The sequence below is a fragment of the Schistocerca serialis genome, chromosome 3 (genome assembly GCF_023864345.2).
Source record: "Schistocerca serialis cubense isolate TAMUIC-IGC-003099 chromosome 3, iqSchSeri2.2, whole genome shotgun sequence".
In the NCBI taxonomy this organism is placed as follows: domain Eukaryota; kingdom Metazoa; phylum Arthropoda; class Insecta; order Orthoptera; family Acrididae; genus Schistocerca; species Schistocerca serialis.
Window position 1 is genome coordinate 141,939,654 of NC_064640.1, and position 13,232 is coordinate 141,952,885.

Sequence of the window (13,232 nt, forward strand, 5' to 3'; positions counted from 1 at the left end):
AGGGTTTATCTTCAGTGCAGACTTCACACGGGGAAATTCCAGTATCGTGTAAGAAACACCGTCTGTAAGCACTTGCCATCTTCGATCATACAGGGTGAAGCATAATAAAGAGCATAATTTCATGATCTTAAAACACATGAAAAAGCTTTTTCTGCAATAGTAAAACATCGGTTATTTCTTGAAGATAACTACAGTGTGATGGCGTTCATTTAGATGCACAAATTCCTCAAGTTGACCTAACGTTGAAGTGACTCATCACATTGCGCAGCATTGCCAGTGGGATTTGAAGAACTTCCTGTCAGATCCACTCTTTCAGGGCTTCAATTGTTCGAGGAGGCTTATGTTGCTAAAATTTGCTTCTCAGATAACCTACCAAAAAAAGTCACATGTTGTGAGGTCCGGTGAACGAGAGGGCAGTATGTAGATGTTATGTTGATGCGTTGCGGCCGGCCGGGGTGGCCGAGTGGTTCTAGGCGCTGCAGTCTGGAACCGCGCGACCGCTACGGTCGCTGGTTCGAATCCTGCCTTTGGCATGGATGTGTGTGATGTCCTTAGGTTAGTTAGGTTTAATTAGTTCTAAGTTCTAGGGGACTGATGACCTTAGAAGTTAAGTCTCATAGTGCTCAGAGCCATTTGAACCATTTATTTGATGCGTTGCGCAACTGATTGATGTGACAAGTACCGTTTGGCTCCTGCAAGAATCAATTTCCACCCCACACTACTACAGAAGTCAGACAGACGCTCCTAACGTAAGAAAAAGAAATGCCTGGAAACTTCCAGCAATAAATATCTTCTGGAGTCGTCTGCTCTCTCAATGCAGTACTGAGTAGAGACTTTGTTCCTCGCTCTCTGTGTACACGCACGAGCGCATTCGCTCCCACTACGTGTTCCTGCTTCAAGAGCGTCACTGGAAGTACCCCTCTCCACGAACGGAAAATATTATTTATTGGAAAATGTGAGAAAATCAAGTGAAACTTTTGTTTATAAACTGATACACAAATTTCCAATTTCTTTTCAGAATAGGAGGTTACCTCTTATGGATAGGAATCCTGATAATGAAATTTATGTACAAAGTGTGGGAGAGGTCTTTTATCCCTTTTCTTTAAGAATGCTGTTTACTTGGCAGAATGGCTGAGAGCCACGCCTACTCAACTTGAATAATTATCCGATTGAATTTTTGTAAGTACGGTGGAGGCTGTCGCGTGAGAAATATAATGGAGTAACGTGAATGAAGTATGTTATTTCTAATGGAGGTATGATGGGGCTCGCCTACGCTGTAGTGCACAATACCGTGAGCTGCGACGACTGCTGCCTGCATTGTTTGCCACTGAAAAATACAAAACTATATCTATCTATCTAGATTGACCTTCGCATCTAACTCTCACTACACCTTGATGAAGTCAAGGTCTCCCATAGTCTAACTACTGGCATGGTACACCAGTCAGATAGCCAGTCCACCGTGATGCCACTCAGTGTTCACTTGCAGACGCTAACTAATACTCTGTCTGTGTTCACATCGCACATTAAGTGTTGCGGCCAACACAGTTAACAAATGCTTAATCGCGAGTGACTCAATATAGAGTATCACTCCGATTCACTAGCGACAGAGGCGCTCTCTCAGTGCAGTACTGAGTAGAGTCTTTGTTCCTCGCTCTCTGCGTAAATGCACTAGGGCACTCGCTGCCGCTACGTTTTCCCACTTCAAGAGCGTCACTGGAAGTACTCCTCTCCACGCAAAAAGCGAAAGTGTATATCATTCGTTGTCTTCCCCTCACTCCTCCAGTTCATTGTGTCAGAAATAGTCCGCCAATAAGCGTTACTCTTACAAACGGGATAATGGCGCTCCATTTAAGCAGACCAATCCGGAAATATATAGCATCTGCATTAGGCGTTTACTGTCCACCGGTGAGAACTCTGAAACTGCGCACTAGGTCCGTCAAAAATGCGTATGCTGGGGCTCTCCCAAACAATGCAGCGGGTTGTGCTTTGAAAGTGAACACACAGGCCAATATCCCTTTTCTCTGGCAAAAAACTGTTATGGTCCCAAGGAAATCGGCCAGCCGGCGCAGCTGTGTGCACACACCCTCTTACGCTCTTTCCAGTGGGCTGGTTGCCTCCGCCGAACAAAAACTCCTGTGGCCGTCGTGTCTTGAATGTTTGTGTACGCCAGCCTCGACTTTTTAATCTCGGTGAGCACTTGCGATTTATTTATTAGATTTGCAAAAAAAAAAAAAAAAAAAAAAAAAAAAAGTGGGTTCAAATGGCTCTGGGCACTATGGAACATAACTTCTGAGGTCATCAGTTCCCTAGAACTTAGAACTAATTAAACCTAACTAACCTAAGGACATCACACACATCCATGCCCGGGGCAGGATTCGAACCTGCGACCGTAGCGGTCGCGCGGTTCCAGAGTGTAGCGCCTAGAACTGCTTGGCCGGCTATTAGATTTGCATATCGATTAAATGGAAATATGTAAAATTGACTCTACCCTATCGAGTTTGGGCTCGAATGAAACGTCTTGATACGCAGAATACGGTGGTGATGTAGGAATATGCAAGAAGTGAAGGTCAGGAGACCACGCCACCATATAACAGTATCCCCATTTCGGGAGATCACATGATTTGGAAACAAACGATTGACAATATTCATGCTTGTTCGAGCAACGTGAGAGGTTGCTCCGTCCTGCTGTAAAAATGTCGCATCATTCACTGCGTAGTGTGTGAGCCGTGGAGTAAAAAAGTTTTCCAACATTTCTGTGTATCTCTGTGAAGTCACTGTTACAGCACTGCCAAGGTCATCTTCAAAAAAGTATGGCACTATGATCCCTAATGAAGACATGGAGCACCACACAGTAACTTTTTTGGGGTGCAATAGCTTCTGATGCAGTTCTCTAAGATTAACGTTACTCCAAAATATAAAGTTCTGCTTGTTAACATAAACGGGGAGATGGAAGTGAGCTTCATCACTCATCCACAAACGGTCTTCCACTTTTCTTCTTTGTCGTTGATGCCGCCTCCTCAAAGTTCTCAACCCACTTTTTAATCGCACAGGCAGATGGCTCCGGACGGTTCCGATTAATGCTGAAGTAGTTGCGGAATGCACGACGTGCTAGTTGGTACGTACAACCGTTTTGATAAAATGCTTTGACAGCATACGCACGATGCTAGGCCTATAGGGTCCAGCGCTCCATTATAACTAAATACTATTTCGCGCCAAACGTAACTGACACTATCCCCTCCACCTCTCTCCTACGCAGCTTGATTCGCGCGCTTTTTAAAACCGGTCGATATTATGCTTCACCCCGTATTTTACGCTGTCTGGTCACAATCTAAAACATGCATTAATGGAACTTTGCGTGACACTACACTCACTTTCTTGAGACAATATATTAATAAAAATATGACTTCTACTTGATGATCATTCAGTGCTTCCGCTAAAATATTCTCTCCATCTCTCTCAATATGTATACAGGGTGTACCGAAACTCCGACAAAATTTTGCAGGCTTTCAGGGCTATTTTTTGAGTATTTTGATACAACGAGACTATGGTCTCAGGTGGCTCGTTACAAAGTAATAGAGTTTCGTTTGATTTCTTGTACTCATTAATCTTTGTCTCCGTATTGCTCTGAGAGTATTAGGACAAAATTACAGATGTCGACGGTATGTGCCGTGTGCCTTATTTGGAGTAAACTTGTTCCATTCCTTCAAGATACTTTCTGTGGACAACAGTAACAGCCAGTTGACAGAATGAGATTTTCACTCTGCAACGGAGTGTGCGCTGATCTGAGTCTTCCAGGCAGATTAAAACTGTGGTATCGATAGCTACGATGCCACAAAATAGGTGCTCTCTGCTAGGTTGGCACTACGACACCGACACCGACGACAGCGAACTCTAGCCGGCGCTGTGAAGCTCTACGACCGCCACTTCAGATTCAACCCATTTGATTCCGAGCCGAAGATCAAGCAGCCTAGCTTCTACTTCATAGGGAGCTAGCCAGTACAGACTTCGTTACTTCAGTTACTTCAATGATAGTTTGCCCAACTACTAATAGCAGTTAGTGTTGGTACCTGTACGGCTTCGCACCTACTTGCTCATCTCAGCCAAAGTTAAGTAAAACCACTTTTAATTGCAGTAACAAGTGTTCTACCTCACCTGCTCCTCCTAGCATCCTACATTCGGCCTACCCTTCAGTTTTCAGGAGCAGACCCACTCGCCGTCTTCCAGGCAGGATACAAAAAAACTGTGTGCCAGACCGAGACTCGAACTCGAGACCTTTGCCTTTGGCGGGCAAGTGCTCTACCAACTGAGTTACCCAAGCACAACTCATCCCCCCTACTCACAGCTGTACTTCTGACAGTACCTCGTCTACTACCTTCCAAAGTTTACAGGAGCTCTTCTGCGAAACTTGCAGAACTAGTACTCCTGAAGGAAAGGATATTGCGGAGACATGGCTTAGCCACAGCCCGGGGGATGTTTCCAGAATGAAATTTTCTGTAATGTTTGGAAGGTAGGAGACGAGGTACTGGCAGAAGTAAAGCTGTGAGGACGGGGCGTGAGTCGTGCTTGGGTAGCTCAGTTGGTAGAGCACTTGCCCGCGAAAGGCAAAGGTCCCCAGTTCGAGTCTCGGTCCGGCACACAGTTTTAATCTCGCGGGAAGTTTCAATGGCCAGTTGACTCTTCGCCCTCGATCCTGTGTTCAGTTCTATCCGTTTTCTGTCTCGGGATTGTTTTCCCGGCGGAGTTAGCTGTGCTATACACAGCAGTACGGCTAGGTTACATGTTGATGATGATGATGTTTGGTTTGTAGTTCTCTCAACTGCGCGGTCATCAACACCCGTACCAAGTCCCAATTTTTTCACAGTCCATATTTTTTCACAGTCCAATCTATCGACAGTCACGAATTATGAGGATTATGATGAAATGATGAGGACAACACAAACACCCAGGTCACGGACAGAGAAAATCCCCAACCCGGCCGGGAATCGAACCCCGGATCCCGTGATCGAAAGGTAGCAACGCTAGCCACTAGACCACGAGCTGCGCACTAGGTTGCAGGTGAATGATGGGCCGATATGCACCTTGTGTATAGGGTTGCTGAATGCAGTGGAAGCGCGACGTAACGACGCTATGCTGAGCTGTTCCCGCAGCGACGGCAAACACTTCACGAAACTTTCTCATTACTCTCTGCTTTGTGTTGGACGCTATGGTGATTGCATACTACAGGATTTTTCACTGTTGTGAAGGTATGATCACTGAAAAATGTAACTGCGATAATACATTGAGGTGTCGAAAGTCATGGGATAGCGAAATGCACAACTACAGATGGCTGTAGTATCGTGGTATGAAAGGTGAATGATGTGAAAAGGTTTCTGACGTGATTATGGCCGCACGATGTGAGTTAACAGACTCTAAACGCGGACTGGCAGTTAGAGCTAGACGCATGAGATATTCCATTTCGGAAATCGTCAGGGAGCTCAATATTCCGAGATCCACAGTGTCAAGATTGGGCCGAAAATACTAAATTTAAGGCATTACCTATCACCATGGGCAACGCAGTGACCGATGGCTTTCACTTAAGGACAGAGAGCAGCGGCGTTTGCGTAGAGTTGTCAGTGCTAACAGACAAGCAACACTGCATGAAATCACCTCAGATATCAGTGTGGGACAGTGCGGCGAAAGCTGGCGTTGATGGGCTATGGCTGCAGACGAGTGACGCACGCCTGCAGCGACTCACCTGGGCCCGTGACCGTATAGGTTTGACCCTACACGACTGGAAAACCGTGACTTGATCAGATGAGTCCCTATTTCAGTTGTTAAGAGCTGACTGTAGGCTTCGAGTGTGACACAGACTCCACGAAGTCATGGATCCAATTGTCAACAAGGGTCTTTGCAAGCTGATGGTGGCTCCATAATGGTATGGTCTGTGGTTACATGGAATGGACTGGGGTGTCTGGTCCAATTGAATCGATCATTGACGGGAAATGGTTATGTTGGGCAACTTGGAGACCATTTTGCAGCCATCCATTTTATGGATGAAAATGCGCCAAGTCACCCAGCCATAATTGGTCGCGACTAGTTTGCATAACATTCTGGACAATTCGAGCGAATGGTTTGGCCATCCAGATCGCCCGACGTGAATCCCATTGAACATAGGACATAATCGAGAGGTCACCTCGTGCACAAAATTCTGTACCGGCAACACTTTCGCAATTATGGACTACTACAGAGCCGTGCGTCTCAGTAATTCTGCAGGGGACTTCGAACAACTTTTTGAGTCCATACCACGTCTAGGTGCCGCATTGCGCGCGGCAAAAGGAGGTGCGACACGATCTTAGGAGCTATCGCATTACTTCTGTCACCTCAGTGTAAACCTAACGAATCATAATCACTTTATAAGTCTGTGACCAGCCAACACAATGGGTACCTCATACGACGATAGTCAGAAAGCATTTATGAACAATCTCCGAAATTCTGTTGGTGGAGTGCAGGTTCACCTGTACGTACACAGTATCATTTTTCGATGTACGAAGAAATCAAAAGATCGACAGTTATGTATCATTTTTCATGCAAACCAAAGTTTCGAAGCTGTCACTACTTTTATAAACTCGCAAATCTATGTCAAATGAAAAATGTTCACATTATAGAGAGTTCATACAGCTGTTTCGAGAAAAAGATGCACGTCCGTCACAAAATACACAAAAATGTTCAGAAATTAACCAAGCGAAAGAGTGTCTTGACTTTCGAAATAGAGTACTTTCTCCAAGTTTGGCTGGGAGCTCTTCTTGGCAAATGTCACCGACCGCAAGTAGAATTTATTTCCTTGTAGGTAGGTATTAACAGCACGAACAAACCCAGTTTCCGAAGGCTGTTCCTTTTATTTAAAGAAAAAAGAAAAAGACTTTGATATTAATTATTGACTAAGCAAAGAAATGGAAGACGGGTTTTTATCTGTTGCAAATTACCCGTAATATATAATTTTCTTGAGTACTATCGTCTGGAACAGCTTAAGTAGGATAATTTTACAGATTAGATTTTATAACAATATTGTTAGCCGTATAAGAGGGATTACCACGCACTAAAAAGTTTTCGCTGCGGCAAGTGTATTGCTGACACTTCATGATCCTAGCGCTACGGCAACGAATCACCGTGTCAGCGAATTTTATGTTAGAACTGTCTAGTTTCGACATGATTTCTGTTTTTTTTCTTTTTTTCTGTATTGTAATTTCATTTCTTCCCTTATAAGGGTGATGGTGACCTCTTCGGCCTAGAGCTTTTATAAAAATATACAGGCATGGTTTTAAAATATTAAAATGGTGACAAATTTACATTTTTTGAATGACTGAAATGGACGGTTGTACAATGGAAATGTTAGAAAAGTTTTTTCTCCTTTAAAACATGGACACTTTTTTCACTGTACTGTGTTGTAGTACGTGTATTGGTAAAGAATAAATGAAAAGTAGTGTGCACTGAAAGTATGAATTAAAAAACGCCTTCAGTCTAAAATTTTCGTGTTTTATTACATACACGATGCATTTCGGAACCTGTGGGTCTATCATCAGGTGTAATTTGTCTTAGTACATGATTTATTATTCCTCTTGAATGAGGTGAAATGTATGTTCCTGTCATGAAAAGGCCTGATGTTCAGTTATGAATTTCTTAAGTCAAATGCGAAAAATATGTGCAAAACAGTGGAAAAAATGAATAGTGTAAACTTACCACATAATCCAAGAAAAGCGTTTTCAATTTTTTAGCACCATCATACATTGGTTTCTCCATCCTGTTCATGCATATCACTTCACTCAAGAGGCACATCTGTATTAACATTTTTGTAAACACTGCACAGATGTTGCTGTACATGGTGCGATCAAAGATGAAATTATTCTTAGTGTCACAGGTCTAATTGCTAAACAGCTGACATATGCAGGGAATAACTAAAGAATAGGTCTTTAAAATTACTAAGATAACTGTGCCCTACGAAATCTGTCTGTTCATTTAGCATCGATTCTGGTTTTTTGATGTTATGGAGGTATACATCCAGTTGTTCTAGCGGATTAGGGTCTTACCATTGGCTTCATTATGCAGTACTAACAATTATATCCTAGACTGCTGATGATATGTTTCGTTTCCAACATACGTTGTGCAATAACTGATTTTTGTAAGTGGAGGTGAAAAGCATTTGCGTGGTCTTGAAAACAGGTTTTGAAGTTTCTGGTAGTCAGGGAAACTGGGGCATGATACTCTGTACTCGCCACTGTTGTTGAATTTTTGTGTATTTGATTTTATGTTATAGACGAGTAAGTTTCCTCCCTTATTATTAGTTGAGAATGCAACTGTTACTTTTTGTTAAGGGCTAGCGATTGTTTGTGACGTGGGACCTCGGTATTGGATACCGGCAAATATTTTCTCTTCTGAAACTTCCTGGCAGATTAAAACTGTGTGCCGGACCGAGACTCAAACTCAGGACCTTAGCCTTTCGCCTGCAAGTGCTCTACAGACTGAGCTACCCAAGCACGATTCCCGACCCGTCCTCACAGCTTCAATTCTTCCAGTACCCCGTCTCGGTCCGGCACACAGTTTTAATCTGCCAGGAAGTTTCATATCAGCGCACACTCCACTGCAGAGTGAAAAATCTCATTTTCTCTTCTTTCCCAGTGTGGCCATTTGCTGTGCCTAGCCATTGTTTATGGCAATCCTTTTTATTGTTTCTAGTTCATTCCTGAGGGTTTTCTCTTCTAAATCAAGAGAGTGTACTCTGTGTAGCATGGTCCTAACTGCACCATGTTTCTGTGTGGTGTGATGGCATGATGAGTTGCCCAGTGTTATGTCTGTGTATGTGTGATTTCTGTGTATGCTGAACGTATGTTTTGTTGGTGATTGGTGATTTTAAGAGCTAAGAAATTTACGCCTTTGTTGTCCTCATGTTCTAATGTGAATTTTATGTTTTCGTGGAAAGAATTGAGTAATGCTAGTAGTTCTTGAATCTCCTCTTTTGTTCCGTCTAATAGCAGCAAGCTATCATCAACGTATCTCCAGTAATATATTATTTTACTTTTAAGTCTATTGTTTTCTTTAAAGAGCTTACTTTCCAGATGATTGCGAAATGTATCTGCAAGGGAACTTGATATGCTACTGCCCATGGCAAGATCCTCTTTCTGTTGGTAAACTTTCCCATTAAATGTAAAGTAAATGTGTGACAATATTAACTGCATGTCCTTGACCTCTAATATTTATGCAACTGACAATTTTTATGTTTTAATAAGTTTTCAAAGATTATGTCTATTGTTTCTTGAGGTGGTACATTTGTAGATAGTTTAGTAACATCAAAAGAGGCAAAATTGGCACCTGCAAGAATTTCTATATCTTTAATTGTAGTTGCTAATTCACTTGAGTTCTTAACTGAGTATGACTTATCAAAAGTGTAGTACTGCTTCAGAATTTCATTCAGTAATTGAGAGACTTTGGAGGCAATAGCCCCCTATAGAACAATAATGACAATAGTCCTCAACAGGACATGAGATTAACGGGACTTAGGTTGAGCTTTCAGTCTTGGAGCTGTGGGATTCATTAAAATACATGTTTTTGCTTTTTTCTGTGAATAGGAAATTATATTTATTAACCATTTTCCTGCTTTTGTTTGGAATTTTACAATTAGATCTTGTTTAAGGTCTTTTATGATGCTTTCAGAAAACAACGTCAGTGATTTAGTGATGTATTGATAAGAATTGTGGCATTGTTATTATTGAAATTCATGTTTATGCTGTTTACTAGCTTTCTCTCTTGATAAACTGCTTTGGGTGTTTCTTTATGGTTACTTATGCTTTTCTGAATAGTTTTATTTATGCTGTGTGCTAGCACAGTCTGTTCAGTGTTATTTGGGTCAGCTAAATCAGCTGCTTTTTTAGTGTGTATGATGTGGTTTTTTGAGGTTACTGTTACTTAATTTGGGTTTTACATTGTTTTTACCCCTTTCCTGAGCAGATGATGTTCTTTTGCATTGAAAGTGATGTCATTTTATTAATGACTCTTTCATAATACTGTGTTTTGTTGGATGATTGGTTGTCCTGTTGATGATGCAGTTTTAGTTGCATGGCTTCTAATTTATTTTGGTGCCTGTGCGAGATTTCAGATTGCGTCTTGTTTACAATATTTTCAACATAATCGTCAGCAGCTTTTAGTTCTAATGTGTGTAGTGTATTAGCTAATTGTAAATATGTGTAATAACAGCACTTAATAATATTTTCTTCCTTCTTTTACTGAGGTTTTACTGCTGACTTCATCCACAGTATCTCACATTTCCTTTTGGCAATCTGGACTGCAGCAGACTTTCTTTTTGATCTTCACTTTGACAGAAGTAGGACGAAAATCACGCGCTAGATATTCTTTGGTGGACTTGATACTAGCATTAGCTAGCATAATTTTCATTTTGTACACTGCTTTCAGTGCCTGGCTTGGCAAATTCAATTTAGTTTTATCCATATGTTGCAGCTGCAAACGTGATTACATTCAGTACACTGGAAATATGAATTAAAATCCGTCTAGAAAACAATTTGGTAATATTGCATAATGAAGCCAATGGTAAGACGCTAAACAACTGGAGAAATACCGCCATAAAATCAAAAAACCAGAATCTGTGTTAAATTAACAGACAGATTTCGCAATCCGCAGTTATTTCAGTAATTTTAAAGACTTATTCTTAAATTATTTCTTGCATATGTCAATTGCTTAATAATTAGATCCCTGGCACTACGAATAAATTCAACTCTGATCACACCATGCACAACAACATCTGTGAAGTGTTTACAAAAATGTGTATGCAAATGTACCTCTTGAGTGAAGTGATATGCATGAAAAGGATGTAGAAACCAATATATGATGGTGTTAAAAATTTAAAAACGCTCTTCTTGGTTTATGTGGTAAGTTTACACTATTCCTTTTTTCCACTGTTTCGCCCATATTTTCCGTATTTGAAAAATGAATTCATAAGCTAACACTAAGCCTTTTCATGAATATATTTTACCTCATTCGAGTGCAATAATAAATCATGTATTAAAACATTTTACACGTGATGATGGACCCACAGGGTCCGAAATGCATCATGTATTGAATGAAACACGAAAATTTGTGACTGAAGGCGGTTTTTAATTCACACTTCCAGTGTACTGAGCGCAGTCACGTTTGCAACGGCAAAATATGAACAAAATGTAATTAGAGAGTCGCATAATTAAGTGGTTATGTAAGGAGTGGAATAGTAATAGAGTTGGTCGGTTACGTACTATGTTGCGATGTGTAGTGTGTGAGACTGAGGAAGGAGACGTGGGCTTTGGGATAGGGGTAGCTGGGATGGAGGCCAGGCCATGGGGATAGTGAGGAAAGACAGTGATAGGGTGGAACAGACTATGCGAACTCGGATGTGTTTCACTGGAAATTTAAACATAGCCAAAGCCTCACAGACAAACAAATACTGAACGAAGCCAAAATTACACTACGTACAGCCATGCGTGGAGCGTTCAACATAATTCGAAAATAAAATTCCATCTAGTTTTAGAAGTAGTTACTTCCAGTAGTTATTTGATAGTATGCATACGTAGCAATTTAAGATGAAATGACCATGTAGCAGTAATCGCCAATACGGCCAGATAGATTCATTGGAACAATCCCACGAAGGAAGTGCTGTAGCTTGTAAAACACTCTTACGATCAGTACTTGTCAGTCTGGGATCAGTTCCAGATAGAATTGATAGAGGAAAGAGGGAAGACAAAACAAGAGCAGTGCGTTTCGTTACAGACTCATTTAGCAAGCGCGGCAGCGTCACGGAGAAGCTCATCCAACTCTAGTGGCAGACACTACAAGAGAGGCTGAGTTCATCGTTGTGTCGTTTCCTTTTAAAATTCCTCGAGTGTACGCTCATAGAAGAGTCAACCAATATATTGATTTCTCGTATGCATACCTCGCTTAAAATTCGTGAAGGCAAAATTAGACAGATTTGAGCTCACAAAGAGGCTTACTAACAATAGTTCTTCCCACGAGCCATTCGCGACTGCAGCAGGAAAGGGGTACGTGACAATGGAACACAGAGGATCCTCTGGCACATCGTGAGTTTGCTTGTGGAGTACAGATGTAGATGCGTGCGTGAGAAAGGAAAAAAGAGGACAGGTTTAGACATTTTAAGATTGATAAGCGTCAGGGTAGGTTTCACTGTTTGAGAAGGGAGGTTGTAGAACTTGTATTGGAAGACAACATGGACGGTGGTATGTATTGGTATAGGCTCGGTAGCAGGCAGGTTTGATAACTAGAGGGTCAGCAATATTAGTGATTTATTTAATGTCATAGAAAGGATAGGATACAAAGAAATGTAAAAGTGTATGGCGAGGGAGAAGAACTTGATAAGTTGGTAAGGTTTCAAGTAGGAGAGTAAGCGGATTCGTTAAGCGAAACGGAATGCTTGGCGTTAAACAATTAAGAGGGACTTATAGAAAATGGGTGTTCATTCACCAGTTTCTTCTGGATGCGACTTCGTGTGGTTGTTTGTTTGCGTGCGTGCGTGTGTGTGTGTGTGTGTGTGTGTGTGTGTGTGTTTTCGATCGCAATAGAGATATCATGTTATTATACCTCACAATACATCAGTCATTCTGAACATTGCCATTTTGATCTGTTCACCACGGACAAACACTCTCCATCAGTTTGTGTTTTGGTGCACTAAATAAGAACAATAAAAATGAAATGATTGCTGGTTGTTGTGGCTACGCTATCCACGTCAAACTGTGTCTTCATGGTGATTGCGAGATAATTTGTCCGTCTTATTTGACTACAGGTGTCAGCATATAACACGATTTAAGCTGATGCCTTCCTTTGAAATTGGGTTAGCATACTAAGTAATTTGATGCAATTCAGTTAAAAAATCATATAATTAGTTTGAGTTTAGAAATGTTGCTGCCCACTGAAAGTGTCTTACTCCTTTTTTGAACTAACATGAATATGTCACTGACATGTCTTCAGTGAAAATCCTCCAAAAGCATGTACCTTTTATACCAAATTTTGACTTTTAAATGTAAATTAACGCGATCTAACAGCTCTTTGATCGATATGCTTGGAAGTGGGAAAGACTTTCATAGCGCAATGAGTAAACTAAGAGAAGCCGGAACATGCATTTAAGTGAATGCAACATTAAGATCAACATACTCCTTATGCTCCTGATACGATCCGAAAGTATTTCTACATCCTCCTTACAGAGA

The 13,232-nt window shown here is 41.4% G+C and overlaps 1 protein-coding gene across 1 annotated transcript in view; it reads left to right on the forward strand.

Moving 5' to 3' along the window:
- LOC126470722 (vitellogenin-like) overlaps nt 1-13,232 on the forward strand; it is a 451,798-nt gene that overhangs the window by 59,042 nt on the left and 379,524 nt on the right. The window lies entirely within an intron of this gene.